At 40.4% G+C, this 20,346-nt stretch overlaps 1 pseudogene; it reads left to right on the top strand.

Moving 5' to 3' along the window:
• Positions 1 to 386: 386 nt before the first annotated feature.
• LOC130704643 (uncharacterized) lies at positions 387 to 13,162 on the top strand (annotated as a pseudogene).
• Positions 13,163 to 20,346: the final 7,184 nt, after the last annotated feature.

Here is a 20,346-nt window from a genome sequence, read left to right as displayed (position 1 = left end):
TGCTGTAAGAATTAAATCCCATGATGTATGGAAAGCACTTAGTACTGTGCCTGGTACTTTGTTGAAGGGAGGAAGTAAATGTTAGTCAGCTATTGTTGTTATTATCTGTGTATGTGCCATCAGTGAGCAAACAGTTGGGGACCAAAAGAAGTGTTTTGTTGGTCTCTGATTTGGCAATGCTTTCTACGGGTTTGTTTCTTTTTTTCAACTGAGATTATTGTTTAAGAAACAACTTCCTTGTTTCATTTCCTTAACTTTCCGCTCTATATAAGCACTTCCTTCCTTAAGAATTATCATTCTTCTCCTCTCAGGGATCTCTCCATTTGCTAAAGCTACATCCCTCCCCTGTTTTCCTTTTTCAGTGAATTGCTTGCCCATCTATGCCAATGGACAACTTAGCATTTGAAATGCATGAAGATGCAAAGCAGAATATTGTGTCTGTGGGGAAGATGAATACCATATCCAGAATGGTAAGAATGTAAATGGCGACTTACATCGTGAGATTAGTTCCCCCCATAACCTTTATGCAGAGCTCAGGAAACAGTCCCTCTTTAGACCGGCTCTCTTCAAGTGACCTTCTTCAGAAAGGTAGCATCTCCTGCTCTGAATATCTCCTGACTTGCCATCTCTCATAAACTCTTAACTCCTTTAGCTATTTAATGGCCCAGCTTTCTATGAATTGTTGTTCATGGCCTTAATGAGTTGTTCAATATATTACCCTTATACAATGTTAAATTGAATATGTTGGTAAATGATTATGCTATACAAAATATACCATTTAAGAATTGATAATTTAAAAAATTTTTATACAGTTTTTAAAGATTACTCTCCATTTAGTTATTACAAAATATTGGCTATATTCCCTGTACTGTACAGTACATCCTTGTAGCCTATCTCACACCCAATAGTTTGTACCTCCCACTCCCCAACCCTTACATTGCTCCTCCCCCACCTCTCTACTGATAACCACTAGTTTGTTCTCTATATGTGTGAGTCTGCTTCTTTTTTGTTATGTTGACTAGTTGGTTGTATTTTTTAGATTCTACATATAAGTGATATCATACAGTATTTGTCTTTGTCAGACTTATTTCACTTAGCAATAATGCCCTCCAAGTCCAACCATGTTGCTACAAATGGCAAAATTTTATTCCTTTTTATGGTTGAGTAGTATTCCATTGTATATATACCACCTCTTCTTTATCCATTCATCTGTTGATGGACACTTCCATATCTTGGAAATTGTAAATAATGCTGCTATGAACACTGGGGTGCATGTACCTCTTTGAATAAGTGTGTTTTTTTTTTTTTACTATTATGTACCTAGGAGCAGAATTGCCAGGTCATATGGTAGTTATATCTCTAGTTTTCTGAGAAAGCTCCATACTTCCACAGTGGCTGCACCAGTTTACATTCCCACCAAGAGTGTACGATGATTCCCTTTTCTCCTCACCAACATTTCACCAACATTTGTTATTTGTGTTCTTTTGAATATTTAAGATTGTTAAAGTAAGAATGTCTGTTAGAATTATTAGTGATCAAAGATTTGCTTGCTCAGAGAGAAAGACCAGGAACTCAGAGAGCAGTGGAAAAGGAGTCCTGGACATCATTGCTTATAAACGTCATTTTAGCGGTCAGAGGAGTGAGGGCAAATTGGTCCAAAGGTTAGGGTGTGTATTTTCTTGGCAGCTTTCAGTAATGTGGATTGTAACTCAGAAATAATACTGCTGTTTATAGCATATATTTGTGATGTGAAACCAGGAAATAGTAACATAGAAATACGTGGAAATATTGTGACTTGGAGATGGGTGGTGACTTGGAGGCTCATGTAGGTAATACACAGGAGGAAGGGAATTTAATGAAGCTATTTAATGAAGGAGGGAGGGGGAGAGAGAGACAGAGACCTGTCAGGTCCATTGATTACTGCTATGTTGCTTATTCCCATGCATGTAGCTGTACAGGTAAATGCATTTGTACATTCTGGAACCAAAAAGTTCTTAGAAAAAGCTACTTATAACCTCTTTGATTTTCAGGTGAAGAAACCGGTAAATAGGGGCTGACTGACTTGGAATGCATTTCATATACAAACTTAACTGGGTACTTAATTTTCTAGTATTATTCTGTGCCCCAGCTCCTTATATTTTTATTTTTATCCTTGTTTATTTGGATGTCATCTGGGTGTACGGGGTGTGTGTGAGTGTGGGGCTGTGCCCCGCAGCCTGCAGTCCTTGCACTTGCCCAGCTGCTAGACTGAAGAGAGAGCCTGAGTCAGCGGCAGAGACATCAGTGGTTCACCGGACATGGACTCTTACAAGTCAGAGGCCGAGGTCCTGGAGTGACACCCACCATGTATGGGCAGGCAGACAGGACACGACAGCAACCTTCCCTGCACAGGGGAGGAAGAGGCTATAGGTTATAGGGGGCATGACATCAAAAGGGCTCCTTGGTTGCCCGGGGGACCGTGGAACACATCTGCACACAGCTCTTTGGGTTAGCAACCGTCGCAAGAGCCGTGCTCTCCTGTTGATGACTGAACGTACTGGAGCTGGTCTGGTCCCAGGGCTAGAACAGTGGTTAGCAGGGGCAGCTGGGGGGGCAGCGATCACGCAGGCGGTTACTGATTAAACTTTCCACTTAGGAGGGGAGGCAGTCATGCGCATAAGTAAGCGTGAGGCAGGGCTGGGGAGGGGGGCAGGGGGTGTACACAGAGCAAGAAAGCAGCCGTCTTATGGGGCCTGACCATACTGTGAGTGTACGTATGTGTGTATTTATTTACACATGTAGTATTTTACTCAGTATGTTTATCCCACAAATGCATTTTTTTTAAGTAAAGAGAAAATAAACCAAACTGAGAAAGGAGGCAATATTTCTCATGCATCAAGAGTAGAGAATAATGGCTTCATAATTCCTCCTAGGAAAAGAAGAGGCAGTGGTCACTGACGAGCATTTTCCAGGTGTGTCTCTTGGCCTGCACCATTACCACAGCATCTGGAGTCCTGATTCTCTTCTTGGTTTATGTTAACAACTCTCAGCCCCATTCAGAACCTGGAGCCCAGCCTCTGCAAACAGCAATTCCCATGGTGCAAAAGGCTGTTGATCCAAAATTCAAGTTTCTTAATCATTTACCTAAATCCAAGGTATGGATCACACGTATTAGGAAAAAGAATCATCTGTTATAAATGGTGATTTCAAAACAAAGTTTCCATTGCTTGTTTTCTAAGCTTTGTTCTCTCTTCATTGGAAGGAAGCAGCTGCGGGCTGTTTGGAGGAAGGGAAGTGAGGGATAGAGAAGGGGGAAAGTTGGGTGGCTATTGGCTCCAGGCAGAATTTTTCTTTAGTAGATAGTTCTATGTTTGGCTGCAGGGGAGAAGTGCGGATAGCCCTGTTCTCTTGCCAAGATAGGTGTTCTTTTTTATGTCAAACAGAGACTGATAGCACTGCATGTACCACGTTGTCTCCTGGAGTCTTGCAGACCTATTCTTTCTCTTCCTTTTGGGGGCTCCAGTACTCACCACACCACCACTGCCTTTTCCCTTGTGCTTCCCGCTTACTCCATAGGCTGTGGTGGCCTCACGTTCCTCAGGAGATGGCCTCCATGCTGATGATTTGCTTATGGCTTTTCAGGTGTTTGAGTTCCCCGGTGGTGCAATCCAGTGGGCCTGGTACAGGAACAATGTCAAAGACTATCTCAGCATTGAAGAAGAGGCCTTTGGCAGCAGCTTGAACAGTCAGAGATCACAGACGACTCTGGGGACCCTGAGAATAAAAAGCAATGGCCTCCGAACACGGCTATCTTGTACAGGTATCACCAGTCTGCCCACGTTCTGCCCTTAAGCATTTGTGCTGTGTGTCCTCAGGCTATTATTTAGGTTGTTGCAAAACCTACTTAAATAAGTGATAGACAACATCCAGGCTTTGGCTGTGTACTCAGATTAGTTATCAGCGCCTTGAAGCATTAACCTGTTTGTTTTAATTATTCTTGGCATCACTTTGAACTTCTTTCTTCAGTATGAAATCATTTTTCATACATTGTTAAGCTAAGATCACTGTTCCATCCTTTTTTTATATATAAATTTATTTATTTAATTTATTTATTTTTGGCTGCGTTGGGTCTTCGTTGCTGTGCGCGGGCTTTCTCTGGTTGCGGTGAGCGGGGGCTACTCCTCGTTGCGGTGCACGGGCTTCTCATAACGGTGGCTTCTCTTGTTGTGGAGCACGGGCTCTAGGTGCACGGGCTTCAGTAGTTGTGGCTCTCGGGCTCTAGAGCGCAGGCTCAGTTGTGGTGCACGGGCTTAGTTGCTCTGCGGCATGTGGGATCTTCCTGGACCGGGGATCGAACCTGTGTCCCCTGTATTGACAGGCGGATTCTTATCCACTGTGCCACCAGGGAAATCCCCACTGTTCCATCCTTTGAGCCAAAGCTAAAACTGGTAGCTGTGATCTAATGAGCAAAGAAACTACAGCTTCCCTTTAAGGAATAAAGCAGTGACTGTAATAACAAACTAGTTTGCTGATGTTCCGCCTTGAGTCTCTGTGATCAGCCAGTTGGATGCCCTTTTGTGGTTAAGACCTTTCAGAATTCTTTGGAAGTGAAATTAGTGTACTTACTCGAATTTCAAATAAGTCACTAATTCTGAAATGTATTTATGGCTTCTGTATTCCAGACACTGGGGAAGCTGTAGTGACTAAGCTCTCATAGAACTTTCAGAGTTTGGTCTTACCCTGATGATCTTATTAATAGATCAGCCAGTTTTTTGTGTGTGACATATTTCTGTTGTTGTTAATAAAACTCCTTTTTTATACTTGGACAATTCACTTGATTTTAAAATTTACAACAAGAAGAGAGATTAGAACTTTATCTCTATGAGATTAAACCCTTCTTAGAAGAATACCTGGACACACAGTAAAAGCACTATGTTATTACTATTACTATTATTATTATCAAAATTGTATGCAGACTTTTTCTTATCTGGAAAATACATACGCCTCTGTATGCATACACACACAAACACACGCAAGCACACACATGCATGTGTGTACACATGTGCCTGCAGTCTTTTCAGACTATCAAACTAGCGTGAACTTAGAGCTCTAAATGCTCAGTGGGGGTGGTACTGCCCAAAAGGGGGCAAAAACTGGTTGTTAGCAGGGTAAAAATATTACTCTTTTTATGTATAAAGCATAGATGTACATGTAGTACATGAGCAGTATGTGTATACAGTGTACAGATCTACAGTACCTCTGTAGTGTTAACATTTCATAGGGTGGTGATTAGAAAAAAAAGTCTAACGTGGTACCTTAGAAGGGAGGTAATGAAAAAAGGTTGAGGAACCTTGCTCTAAAGTAACGTTGGATGAGCTCTTCCGTTTATGTTTCAGGGGACAGCATGGATTGCGGTGGCTGATGATGGTGCTGTCGTTACCACGTACAGTGTTACAGCTGGCCAAGTGATCTTCTTCCCTAAAAACACAGTACACTGGATAGAGCATGTGGGGAGTGAAGACTGCTTTTTCTTGCTCTTCTTTTCTACACATCATGAACTTCAGACCCTGGAAGCTGATGATGTAAGGTTTTCTATACCTGAGGACATTGCTTCCAGGTCACCTGAGGTCTGTACCACTGCTGAGAACAAATCCCATGAGGGTATGCATTACATAGGTACAAAGAGGGCATGAATATTCGGGTTTCTAAGGTAGCAGTCAACAGAGTGACATTTGGGTAATGGGCTCAAGAGCACTGAAGGTGAATTGCTCTTTATTTTCCCTTACGAAGGACTGCTATTGGAAGCTACTGTGTAGTGAATTGGTAGAAAGGTTAAGATATAGTTAATTAAAATTACTATAATTTTCACCTCTGAAAAGCCGTATGCTCATCCAGGGGTAACTTTGCTACAGGTAATGTAATTGTGTTTTCCTAGTCTAATGCAGAGGTTCCCACAGTCTTCCCGAGGAATGGCTACTTTTGATCTCTTTCAGTAGTTACACTACCACTGGAGGGACTGCTGATAACGCTGGGTATAGAGGGTCAGATGTAGGTGCTGACTGTGCAAGTGGGTGATGGCCCGTGAGTGGCACCCGGAAGGGGTTTTGTGGGAAATTTAGGAATCTAAGTAGTAAGATTTTGAGATTTATCTTGCAGCAGATCCTGCTCTAATGTTACAGGGAGAAGTAGAGGAAATGAGTCATTAGTGAGAGTGTTGGTAAGCATGGGGACCAGTGTATATTTTTGCAGGAGTTTATATTGACCATGAAATACCAATGCCCATACATTGAATACTTGGAAGATTTTCATAAAGATCACAAGCCTTAGGCTAATCGAGGTCAGCTCTTTTGACTGGGCCACTGAAAACCACACTGGTGCCAGTGCTGCCCTATCCTCAGCTACCGCCCGTTCTATTGCTAAAACGTGTAGAACGTTTCACAAGTATCTTATATGGTCTCTTATGTGTTTCAGCCTGAAGGTGGAATTCGTTTCATTAGAACATTCCATAAGCAAAAAGAGGATGAGGGGGTCAGTCTTCCTCCCAACTTGGCAGAACTGGTTGTCAATGCTGATTGCTCACAGTCTCCAGATAGCCTTGTGTGGAGATAATTTTATGACCTGAAAGGTATAGTATGTTATTTTGTGAAGCCTTTTTAGTTAAGTATTTATATATATGATTATATAGGTGTATTGGATTGAGATGTAATGTGTTTTTTACAGTGGGTCACAGTCAAGAGAAGTTTGAAAAGACACATTTCTCAACAGAGTAGGAAATGTGAGAAAAGGGCTGGAAACAAAAGAGAATGTGCAAAAAAGATTCAGAGTGTGAGGGGGGTGTGCTGGGGCTGGGGGATGCTGTAGGAGAAGAAGCTTATGAGAGAGGAGAGGCCAATCATGTAGCAATTAAGGGGCTTTAAATAGGAGAGTGACACAATGAGGTTTTTAATTTATTTATTTTTATCATTTTATTTATTTTATTGAGGTATAATTGACATACAACACTATGTTAGTTTCAGGTATACAACACAATGATTCAATATTTGTATATATTGTGAAACGATCACCACAGTAAGTCTAGTTAACATCCATCACTATACATAGTTACAGATATTTTCCTTGTCACTGGGAACTTACAAGATCTTAGCAACTTTAAAGTATGCAATACAGTATTACTAACTATAGCTGCCTTGCTCCACATTACATCCCCATGATTTGTTTTGTAACTGGAAGTTTGTATCTCTTGACTTCCTTCAACCATTTCACCCACCCCTACCCCCGCCGCTGGCAGCTACCACTCTGTTCTCTGTATCTGTGAGCTTGGGCACTTAGGTTGTTTCTGTATCTTGGCTATTGTAAATAATGCTGCGATGAACATGGAGTGCATATATCTTTTTGAGTTGGTGTTAGTTTTGTTTTTTGAAGTGATGACCAATCCAGCTGGATTGTGGAGAATAATTGGAAGTGGCCAGGTGAGAGGCAGGGTGATGAGTCAGGGGGCTTCTGCAGTCCCTCAAGTAGGGGATGATGGTGGCCTGCACTATGTGAGAGGGAAAGAATTGTTGAGAAGCAGAGAATTTAGAGACGCAGGACTGACAGGGCTTCGTTGACCGATTGAGGGGAGAGGTAGGGATTGGTATTTAGGATGACTCACGTTTTCCAGCCAGGTCCCCTGACTTGAATGTCTGTCTTAAAGACGTCACTCTATGTTAGAAATTTCAGGAGAGTTTGGGAAGTTAGGATAGTATCTGACAGTATCAGATCAATATCTTGGGGGAACATAGGATGTGGTATTGGCAATTCCTACCACATAAACTTTCTGTGACTGTAGAAGGGCTATGTACCTTACTGGAACTGCATTTGACTCTTCTTTTGTAGTACCATTTTGAAGTAGTTTATCTTATTTTGTTTTTTAAACTTCCTCTGATTCAGGTTCAAAAGAGTATCAATTTCCAGGAGGAATAATACAATTGGCACAATATTGGAAAAATAGAAGTGAACTAAGCAACAATGAAAAAATTTTTAGTGAATTCCTGAATCAGGTAATTGAGAAAAATGTTTTGAAATTATTAAAACATTATTTATTTAATTATTATTATTTAATTATTATTAAAATGGATGAAATATGAGATTTAGATTGGATTCATCATTTTTCTGGACAAAGGAAAAGGAAAGAGCTAGTCAAACACTGGTTGATTTGATCAATGCAAACTATTGATTGAGGCCTCATTGTGAATTTGGGAGCTTAACTTCTTGGCGTGGGTGGTTACATTAACAAAGAGACTGGATGCTCATGAGATTTCTCTTTTCATTTCTCTTTTCATTTTCATTTGTTTTAAATGCTCAACTGGCTGTATTGCTTAATGACTAAGAGCACAGCTGTGGCATCAAATTCCCTGGTTCAGATCCCAGTTCTGCCACTGTGTGACCCTAGTATACTCAACCAACCTAGATTTTAATTTCATCTCAAGGTTGGTGGCAACCTTATAAGGTTATTATAAGGGACAAGTGACATAATAAATGTAAAGGACATAAAAAATTGCATGTTCTCAGTGAGGGCTTCATAAATATTAGTTATTATTATGATTATATGAATTGTTAAGTTGCTGAGTTGAATGTTGGCTAAATAACTGGATTTCATGTTTCTTTTTCTTTCTCAAGTACCAAAATGCCCTCACTTTGAGTACACTCAGGATTTATAACAATGGCTTAAGACAGCCACATTTTCATTTTAATGCAAACGAAATGGGATATGTAATAAGTGGATGTGCAAAGGTAATTTCTCTGTGAACAGGTTTTTTTTGAACTTTCCTTTTCAATGCAGAAAGAAGCAAACTGGAGGTATTTCTTTGTTTTGGTTCACTTGTTGGTAACATAATAGGACTCTGTGCCAATGGCTTTCTGGGCCATTTCCACAGAGGATACCATGCAGGTCCTGCTAGGTAACTTCCAAGTTTGCTCTTAGCATGAGAAGGGGCTAAGAACATTTCAGAACTGATAAAGAGGTTTATCACTAATGGTGAGAGGCTGGAATACCTGCTTACATGTTCAGAGTTTTGCATTCTCAGGTAATGCAAGCATTTAATGTGCTCCACTTTGGGGACTGTGAAATTGGCTCTTTGCCTCTCAGTGTAAGATGAGTGGTGGGGGGGAGGTGTGGAGCGCCAGCAGGGTGGCCATATATCCCCATTTATCCAGGATCCTTCTGATGCATACTTGTCATCTTGGTGAAGTTATTAATATCACCCCCTTTGATTCTTCAGAAAAACCACACGAAGTAGCATGTTACTACAGGGCTACTGGGGAGATTTACAGGTAAAATGGGCTTCTCTAGCTTGTACCTGAATCAGTCTTGACAGAAAGAGTCAGACCAGATGAAATTCACCTTTTATGTCACCCATAGCAAAAGTTTTTTGTTTTTAGAAGTGAAAGCTTTAATAAATTGGAAAAGGGCATTGTAATCTTCCACAAATTTAATTTCAAGGATCAGATTTTATTTTTGGTGTGCTTTGTGCTCATATGTGTGTGTTTTTATGCACATTTAGTCTCTAACTCTTTTTTAAAAGACCATTAGGATGCTGCTCTCGCAGAAGGCTGAATTTTCCCAAGCAAGTAGAAAGGAGGGCATAGAGGTGGTAAAACACTGCAATTTAAATCCTCTGCCTAATTAGGGAATGTAATTGATAACCCTTAATTAGAACATGGTGATTAATGCTCTTTTTGCATGATGTTCTACACTATTGAATTCACTAATGCATTTTGAGGGACATTTACTTTAAATAGAGCATCTTTTAATTTTTGTGGGACTTTGTCTCAGAAACAGGAGAGTTAATGTGAAGGATTGCCTCTTTTCTGCTATTTACCCTCTCTGAGAAGTCCCTTTATAACCATATGCTTTTATCCATCTGTTCTTCACTATGAATACTTATCCTTAATGAATATTTGATTTTATTTGCTTAACTTCAGCATAGTTTTTCCCCTCCTTAGGTGGGCATTATCAATGCTCAGTGTACCATAGAGTTTAATGTTCACATTGGAGATGTGATATTTTTCCCCACTGGAACCCAGCATTACATTAAGAGTACATGCGATAAGGAATTGCTTCTCATTCTTGCCTTCAGCACTGGAGACCAGGTGAGAATAAGCCAGTTTAAGAGAGATTGCTGAGTGCCAGTGAAGTGCAGAATACTCTGCTAAGCAATGTATCTGCATCATAGGGGGCCCTCAGTATATGTGTGTTGAATAAATGATTGAATAAATGAACTGGCTGAACGAATGTGTGAAGAGAAGAATCAAATAATCTTTTCATTCAGTTATAAAGGGATCCAATACATCACATTCCCTCTTAATTCCCCCAATTCTCAACCAGCTGAGAAAAAAGACCAAAGAGCAGTATATAGAGATCCAGGAAATCATTTCTATTACTAATCAAGCAGGTATTAGAGAACATGATTAATATCTGTGGGCAAGTGGGTTTCCTAATATCTATCTCCAGAATTGGGCTGGCCTTCCGACGTTGAGGTGGGCCCTTGTACTACCTTACAGCGTAGAGAAGCAGAGCATGATTTTTGAAGCTTTGCCAGTTCCCAGACAGAGAGGGAGGAGCTGAAGTGAGCATGGCTAGTTTATTCTTCTGGAATTTACTTGGCAGAGAGAGGAAAAGAAGAGTCTCTTGTATATGAAAAGAAACTTTAGGAGAAGTAAAGTGAAGTAACATTGAGTATGATAGAGCAGTGCTACCAAGAAGGAGTAGCATTCCTTCCCATCATTCTTTGTTTTAAGCAAATCTGATATATCGTGATCTGTAGTATAAAACATACATTAAGAGGAATTGTTTATTGTATTAAATAGTTGTTTGCTTTTAAAAATTCACCCCAGTGTTCCTTAATTAGATAGAATAATGTGTTTGAAAAACAAGAATAAATAGTGGAATTTAGATTTTTGAACAGTCCTTAGGACTAGGTTCCCTGCTGAGACTGGGTGAGAATTATAAGAGTCTGGGTATTCCTGGGGCAAATCCAGGAACAGACAGACATTTCTCTTGGCCGTGGTTCTTCCTACATGGAGACCCAACAAGATCTCCAGGGGCGAGCACAGCATGAATTCAGCAGTATCATCTACAGAACCTATGCCATCCTGCTCAGTGGTGCTTATTTCCCATGATGACACTTCCCTTCTTTGAGGGACACTGGAAAATTCCAGCATCTGCTTCTCTGGGTCTCTGAACCTTCCTGGGGGTACCTGGGATGAGGTTTTTGAAGAGCTCTGTGAGAGGAGGTGCAATGGAAAGCTAGCTGTAGACTCTCGGGGGGAAGAGGATTCCAGTGTCCCCTGCTTTTGGTGTGGGGCTCACCGCTACTGCCACCCCCTTGGTCATCATTCTCTACAGCTGTTATAAGAACAAATCATGAAGCAAAATGAAGTCAAATCAAATATAAATAGGAAAAGAAGGGAAAAACTCATTAAAACAGCAATTTAGAGTTAAAAAAATTAAGATCAAGAAAAGGGAATTTTAAAAATTAATTAAAGATTGATGTGAAAGGCTAATACCAACAAATTAAAACTTAAAAATATGAAAGAAGGATAAAAATAACAATTGGAAATTATTAAATACAAGTCAAGAATTAAAGAATATAAATCTTTTGAAAAGAGAAAAGAAGTAGAGGGTTTTTTATTGTGTTTTTTTTTTTAATGAAAAGAAGCAATTTAAGGGAGTGATCCACAACAGGGAAGGAAAAAATGAATCAGAATTTTGGGTAGGAGGAATTTTTTTTACATCTACCCCCACCGCCAGGAATGTCTGATATGCATCTTGAGGGAGCATAACCCCGACTAACCCACTAGAAGGGGTATAGGGGTGTTTCTAACGGGGATGTATTTTGCATAGGGGTATGAAGGGAAAGAGGAAGGAGGAAGAATAAAGAGAGGCTGAGAGACAGAAACACATGCCTAGAGAGAAACACAGAATGAGACATAGGGACACAGAGAGAGACATACATGCCCAGAGATACATAGAGATAGAGACATACAGAGACAGAGATCTACAAAGAGAATGACACAGACACAGAGAAAAAGAGAGGAACAACACAGATACACAAATAGAAGGAGATATACAGACATAGACACAGAGAGGGACAGAGACCCATAAAGAGACAGAGACACAGAAGAAGAGACACACAGATACATACATACCCAGACACAGACAGACCTATACACAGAGGGGCAGGGAAAGGCAGACATACCTAGAGACACACACACAAAGAGTTAGGAGAGAGATTCAGAGACAGATAAGCTCAGAGACACACACACAGACACAGAGAGAGACAGAAACACAGTGAGAGACCCAGAGAGACCCACATACATGCAGAAATTGAGAGGCTGGCTGAGAAAGAGTGGTAGTGTCAAGGGGGAGGGGTGCAGAAAGGACAGTAAGATCGTGATAGAGAGAGGGCACAAGGACAGACAGACAGACTCAGAGCCAGCCAACTGGACAGCCAGGCCAGATAGGCAGAGATTAACGACTGCCTCTGGCTGTGCAGGAGGAGGACTACTTACCTGGCAGCCACGTTAGCCTCCATCATGTGCCTCTGGGCATGGAGCTCTGAGAGGCTCTTTGGCCACTGGTCCCTGCTTACAAGTAGACAAAAGGTCTTGCTCCCTCTTTAAAGAGAACTACCTCCCAGTGGGATGGAGGTCCCTTCTAAGAAAGCTTCAGATGCCTCAGCGTCTCTAGCTATCAGTCAGACTTTCCTTATTCCCAGAGTTGAAGTGGTGAGCTCCCCCATGGCAAGAGAAGACAAGTGTACAAGGGGACCATTCGCAGGATTTCATAGCTCCTAATGTTACACAGCTATGTACCTACAGTCTTGAAAATGCCTTGATGGCTGTAAGATCTTTGTAGGAACCTGAGTAATTTGGTGCTGATACATCTTCTTTTTGTTTCTACTATCAGTTGCAAACCCTTGACATGGACAATTATCTCCAGGCCACAGTAGACCACATCCTGGCCCAGCTTTTCTTCAAGCAAAGTGAGTTTAAGAAGATCCCCAAATTCAAGGAGGACCAGGCAATCAACCTGCCTTAGATTTGCTGATGAGTTCATATCCATTCTTTGCTCTTCATGTTATTCTTGCTGTTTTTAAAGAAGATCCACTTGGCTAATGAGCTTGGAGCTCTTTACAGAGTGATATTGGGAAAGCAGGTGTGAAGCAGCCCTGTGGGCTCATTTAGCTGATAAGATCATAGTCAATTCATGCTAAGGGAACATTTCAGTGTACTCTGTGCAGGTTATCTATGGAGGGGATCTGATAAATTAAATTAATATATCTTTGTATGGATTTTAGTCACGTGTATATATTTGTTTATTTTCCTTTTGTTACTGCAAATTTATTACTCCAAAGGAAAATCCATTTTTTTTGCACATCACTGAAACTTAGTGCCATGCCTGTATTTTGGTTATTCATCACTGTGGAAGGAAGTAGGGAGATCAGCTTACGTATGTTGTACATACGGAGGCACTGGAACCCGGGTACATCTAACCTTTTCTGGAGAGTTTAGTATAGAACCTTAGGTTAGCCATTCTCAACCCTTTTGTTGACGTGAAGATAGTTTTTATAAAGCCCAAAATTTCAAGGACTCACTCATACGAGTAGTTGAATATTTATGGATATTAGCTGAGAAAATACTTAATGATAAGCTAATTATGAATTCAATACTCTCTTTGAATGTATTTGGATTTTATTAATCACATCATGAACTATTTACATTTGAGGAATAGTCTTCCCTATGGTTGAGAAGCATGTGTTTTATTTAGTCTATTGGCTGGGTGTGTATATGAATTTGAGGACTACTTGTCATCACTTGAAAACTGGTAGAGGCTGGTGGTCTCTAAGTTGCGGGTCAGTGTCTTAAGCAGAAAAGAATTTGTTCAGATCTAATCTGTGCTTGATTTTTGTTTACAATTTATTTTAATAGGTATTTGGTACCCCTGCATTTTGCTTGGGTATCACCATCAGTTCTGGGCTACCCTATACAAAACCCCGTCAGTACAGACACTTTTTAATGCCTTGAACCACCACCCTCTTTCAGTTATATTTCCCTGACACAAAATGGAATTTTTAGATATCTTAGGATGTTTGTTCTTAACCTAAAAATAAATCTGTATGTATTTCCCTCTCTCTCTCTCTCTCTCTCTCTCTCTCTCGCTCCCTCCCTCTCTCTATCTCTCTCTCTTTCTCTGTTTCTCTCTCTTCTAGGTAACTAGCTCTGCTGACTATATAGAAGACAATGAGAATTAGGAATGACTCACTTTTGGTGTGGGGAAGTAACCATCTACATAACGTACATAATCAGGTCATAAAAGGCCTGTCATCCCTTGAAACCACCTTACTGTGTATTTACCTTATTGCCATTTTCCAGGAGAGCCAGCTGAGATCAGAGCTTGGTAGCAAAAGGAATTTTGTGGTGGTGGTATAGTTTTGAAGAGACCTTGTAGGGAATGCGTCACCATCCAGGAGGAGGAACATGTTGCAGGGAACAGCACAGGACAATAGGTATATGAAAGGTGGATGTCCAAATAGAGGGGAATTGGTCATAAAAGGAAATGGCAATGTGTGTAGACATATTTTATTTGCAAATTTTGTTTTACTTTGGAAATTTTTTAATATACTATGAACTAGTTCATAATCCCTTTTCTTGTATCAGGAAGTGTTATATCAGATTACTATGTGGTCATTTAATAAAGATTTTGTGTATCTTTGCATATTATCTTCTCATTTAATTTTAAATAAAACCTGTTTTTATGGTTTTATGAATTTGGAGCATTATTGGATTCCCTCTATGCATCCTTGAAATATGATATATCATCATCTAAAGAAAATATGTTACGGTGTTGGAACTTTCTGGGTTTCCTGATAATAATATACTGGAAGCCTGACTTAGGTTTCCAGTCTACTATGTATTTAAAAAAGAAAAAATGTTAAAAATAAATAATCTAATGAAGACATGTCAATTGGAATATTGTTGGTATGTTATTTTATGGGGTTTTTTTGTTTTTTGTTTTTGGCTGCACCGCTCGGCTTGTGGAATCTTATTACTCCCCTGCCCAGGAATTGAACCCAGGGTCACGGCAGTGAAAGCACTGATTCCTAACCACTGAACCGCCAAGGAATTCCCCAGGACGGAGAATAGATAGATATGTTCTTAATTTTCACTTGGTTGCTCTAATTTCAGTCTTTTTCCCTCCTTGGAAAGCTGATTTCTAGTTTTCACACCATTTTATTCTTTAGGGTAACTTCATCCATTAATACTCAAGTGCTTTTAGGCTTTTTGGTATTTCTACTTTATTTATTACCAAATCAATAGATTGAAGAGTGAATTGCTCAATCAGACTGATTATTTGGCATCATTCAGGCAAAACCCAGACATTTAACTGAAAACCTCCTTTAAAACTGAACCTACCTTAACCACTTTATGTGCAGTTTATAATGCAGCCACATTTGATTCATTTGAAATGGTGTGAATTGTACATAAAAAGTTCTTAAATGTCAAAAAAAATCTTTAGAACTTTTTAACAGCAGCTTGGAATAACTGAATGGAATGAATGAATTTGACTAGAGGAACTACAAGGTTAGGTAAACACCACTGAATGCTCCTTGTTGCTTCTAAATAGTGCAAGGTAGTATACAAAGTTTCTCTGTTCATATTCTTATCCTTTCCTATGAAGAGTAATCAGGCTGCTTTTTATTGTCCAACCAATTTAGGAAAAGGAAAATAGTTACTTTTACTATGTAACTCGATTCCTAATGACCGTAATTTATCAACGGTTGAAAGTGATTTTCAACTGTATAGTATTATTACTTTATTTTTTTTTAACATCTTTATTGGAGTATAATTGCTTTACAGTGTTATGTTAGTTTCTGCCTTATAACAAAGTGAATCAGCTATATGCATACATATATCCTCATATCCCCTCCCTCTTGCGTCTCCCTCCCACCTTCCCTATCCCACCCCTCTAGGTGGTCACAAAGCACCGAGCTGATCTCCCTGTGCTATGCAGCTGCTTCCCACTAGCTATCTATTTTACGTTTGGTAGTGTATATATGTCAGTGCTACTCTCTCACTTCGTCCCAGCTTCCCCTTTCCCCTCCCTGTGTCCTCAAGTGCATTCTCTACGTCTGTGTCTTTATTCCTGTCCTGCCCTTAGGTTCATCAGAACCTTTTTTTTTCTCTTAGATTCCATATATATGTGTTAGCATACGGTATTTGTTTTTCTCTTTCTGACTTACTTCACTCTGTATGACAGACTCTAGGTCCATCCACCTCACTACAAATAACTCAATTTCGTTTCTTTTTGTGGCTGAGTAATATTCCATTGTATATATGTGCCACATCTTCTTTATCCATTCATCTGTCGATGGACACTTAGGTTGCTTCCATGTCCTGGCTATTGTAAGTAGAGCTGCAATGAACATTGTGGTACATGACTCTTTTTGAATTATGGTTTTCTCAGGGTATACGCCCAGTAGTGGGATTGTTGGGTCGTATGGTAGTTCTATTTTTAGTTTTTTAAGGAACCTCCATACTGTTCTCCATAGCTCGATTCCTAATGACCGTAATTTATCAATGGTTGAAAGTGATTTTCAACTGTATAGTATTATTACTTTAAAAAAAAACAAAGGAAAGAAAGAAAAAAAAAAGGCCACGGAGATTTTGCATTATAATTTAGAAGTTACAAGTGGTGTTTCTTCATGCTCTGCACTCACCATAGCTTCACGAAACTCGTAGGTTCACTTTGGAACACTGTTCCTTTGAACAGAATAGTAAGATACTGGAGAGTCCAGAAAAGAATAGCAATGCTAAAGAGATGAAAAACTGTGTTTTCTTCCCTGAACTTAAAATCGGAACTGTTTCGAAAAAAGAAGGGATGATGTAGAGCGATGAGGCTGTAGAGGCCACGTATCATGTGGTCTCAATGCTTTAATTTGCAGAAATACAAAGTGAGACCTGAGAAGGGTAAGCTACCCAGATGGCAAGTGAGGTATTTGAGACCAAAGTCCAGATCTTCTGAGGTGCTTCCCACCTCGCGTGTAGAGTTATGTGATTACTGTCTTCAAGTATATAAACGAGTCCTCCACCTGAAGCAGAACTCTACACAAGAAAATGTACCACCTTCAAATGGGAGAGGCGGCTTCTGTTCACCCACACATCAGCAGCCCCAGTGCCAGCACTGCTTCTCTTCTGAGCCTCCCACGTGCCAGATGCCCAGCCCCAGGTGCTTCTGTAAAGAGGTGATCAGAGCCTCCTGCCATCACAGGTCACTGTTCCTATCTAGCCAAGTATTCTCTGCTTGCGTTCTCATTTTAAATTTTTATTAACAATTTTTTACACTGACAAGATGTACCTAACATAAAATTCACCACTTTAAGTGTACAATTCAGTGGTATTAAGTATATTCACATTGTTATGCAGCCATCACCACTGTCCATTTCCAGAACTTTTTTGTCATTCCAAACAGAAACACAGTACCCATTAAACAATAACTCCCCAGTCCCCTCTCCCCCCAGCTCTTGGTAACCTTTATTTTTTTTTTTCTGTCTCTATGAATTTGTCTCTTCTAGGTACCTCATATAAGTGGAATCATACACTATTACTCCATGCTTATTTTTATGACTCTTTACTCATTTTCAAAAATTATGCCTTTACTGTGTGCTTATTATTATTATTATTTTTAAATTTTATTTATTTATTTATTTATGGCTGTGTTGGGTCTTCGTTTCCGTGCGAGGGCTTTCTCTAGTTGCGGCGAGCGGGGGCCACTCTTCATCGCGGTGCGCGGGCCTCTCACTATCGCGGCCTCTCTTGTTGCGGAGCACAGGCTCCAGACGCACAGGCTCAGTAGTTGTGGCTCACGGGCCCAGCTGCTCCGCGGCATGTGGGATCCTCCCAGACCAGGGCTCGAACCCGTGTCCCCTGCATTGGCAGGCAGGTTCTCAACCACTGCGCCACCAGGGAAGCCCTACTGTGTGCTTATTATTGTGCTAGGATACAGAAGAGACATAAAAAAGATGTGGCCTCAGAAAATATATAATTTAAATGTTTCTTATTCAGTTCTATATTTCTCTTCCCTCCCCACCCCTGTGTGAACCCGGCCCTTATCATGAGTATTCAAAAGAATATTTATTCATTCAGACTATATTAAGGAGTACATAGTAGCAAGATGAAAAGAGTTAAAGAGGTGAGTATACCTTGTGGGTTCATATTTCCAGAGAAGGCAACACTCAGTCCCTTTGGTGGTTCCCATTCCACTGTCCTAACAGTTCTTGGTCCTCAGATTTTTCATAACTCTCATAAAATCGCTTTTCCCCTACTTTTTTTGAGGGCAGGACCTCATTCTAACCCCTGAAGTTTAAACATCCCAGTAAGAGTGAGTTCTGTTTTTTGTTTCTTTTTTTTAAACATTAACAAGAAACCCCAGTGGCCTCAGCAGGTGTTGTTTACATCTCTTCTCTTGGTTCAGGAATGCCCAACTTCATTCTACCGGCAGTAGATCTATTGTTTTATTATCTTAGCCTGTTGAATTCAGATTCTTCCTTGGTTCAGAGTGTGGAGTAGCTCTTGCTGAAAGGGAGCAAGCTTTGATGTACAGGCTAAATGGATATTGTATCAGGTGGGCCCGTTGTAGTGAGCGGGGGCCTGGACTCATAGAATGTCAGCCAAGGCATTAGCACACATCCCAAAAGCCCACTTTGGATGTAGGGTCAATGAAGATATTTAAGACATTTAAAATCATCACCTAGAAAAAAATTTGCAAAGGAAAGGTAGCATCTTTTTTTTTTTTTTTTTGGTCTTTTCAGGAAATGCACAATTAAGAGGCAGTGTTTTTAATTTGTTTTTGTTTGGTGTTAAGCATGCAGTATGCTGTAGCTGTTAGTGAGTGTCAAGAATAAATTAAATAAAAAATAGAACAATTACTAGTAAAGTTGGTCTCAAGTGATTCATGCAGAGCCTTTAAATGTCTCCTGTACCTTGATAACTTTTCCTCCAGAATCAGCACTGCTCAGACGATTATTGTCCTGGGAGACAATTTTGTCTCTCTTGGTAAGGAGTTATAGATAGTAGAACCAAGAAGAAGAAACTTCTGTCAACCAGGATGGATTGTCCTTCCAAATGTACTTTCTCTAATGTTGTAAAGTAAACCACTGGAGATGGGTTTACAAGTTTATGGTTCTGAGCTCCTACCTGGCCTAGGTATGGGAAGGCGTTCTTAAATACACAGCTACAGAACAGAGAGAAGCAAGAACACATACAAGATAAGGGAAACCTATGATTAATTGTTGTTTTAAAATGTCATGACTTACGGCTGGAGTAGAACTCTTGAATTTCCTTCCCATGAGATATCTTCAATTTTCTCTTAAAATATTTGCTTTGGGATGGGATTCTTTTCTAACCAGACACAACCTACTTCAGCCCATGTTTTTAGCTACCACTCCTTAGGTTTTTAACTTTTAGCTCCTCACTTAAATATAGCATACGTGGAGAAAAATGTCCAATCACAAGTGTACAGCTTGCTGATTTCTGCAGACAGAACATGCTCATCCAACCAGCACTTTGATCAAGAAACACTACGGGGCTTCCCTGGTGGCGCAGTGGTTGAGAATCCGCCTGCCAATGCAGGGGACACGGGTTCAAGCCCTGGTCTGGGAAGATCCCACATGCCGTGGAGCAACAGGGCCCGTGAGCCACAACTACTGAGCCTGCGCGTCTGGAGCCTGTGCTCCGCAACAAGAGAGGCCGCGATAGTGAGAGGCCCGTGCGCCGCGATGAGGAGTGGCCCCCACTCGCCACAACTAGAGAAAGCCCTCGCACAGAAACGAAGACCCAACACAGCCAAAATAAATAAATAAATAAATAAATTTATTTAAAAAAAAAAAAAAAAAGGAACACTACATTACCGGCAAGTCCTCTTGTGGGTCCAGTTTCCATCACCACCGCCAATATGATAAACTTGCTTGTGCCTGTTTTTGAACTTTATGTAAGTGGAATCATACTCTCTGTGTTTTTCGGTACCTGATTTATTTTCCCCAACATTATATTTTTGAAACTCACTCATGTTGCTGCTCCTTCTCTTAACGTTTATGCTTCTTAATTTTTTTTCTTTCTCTTCAGATAAACACTTGGCTTTTATGTGTCACCTCCTTGATTCAGTGTTGCCAGCCATGACATGTGTATAAGTAGAGCGACTCTAAGTCAGGTCCTCCTGATGGCCTTGATGGCTGGGGCTGTCCCTGCTCTTCCTCCTCTGCATGATTATCTGGGAAGACCTGAGAGCTAAGAAGAGACAGGAGAAAATGACAAGGTCAGCGCTCTCTG

Source organism: Balaenoptera acutorostrata, chromosome 13, assembly GCF_949987535.1.
Source record: "Balaenoptera acutorostrata chromosome 13, mBalAcu1.1, whole genome shotgun sequence".
NCBI lineage: Eukaryota > Metazoa > Chordata > Mammalia > Artiodactyla > Balaenopteridae > Balaenoptera > Balaenoptera acutorostrata.
The sequence above is the reverse complement of the archived record's forward strand: the minus strand, read 5'-3'. Positions and strand labels throughout refer to the sequence as shown.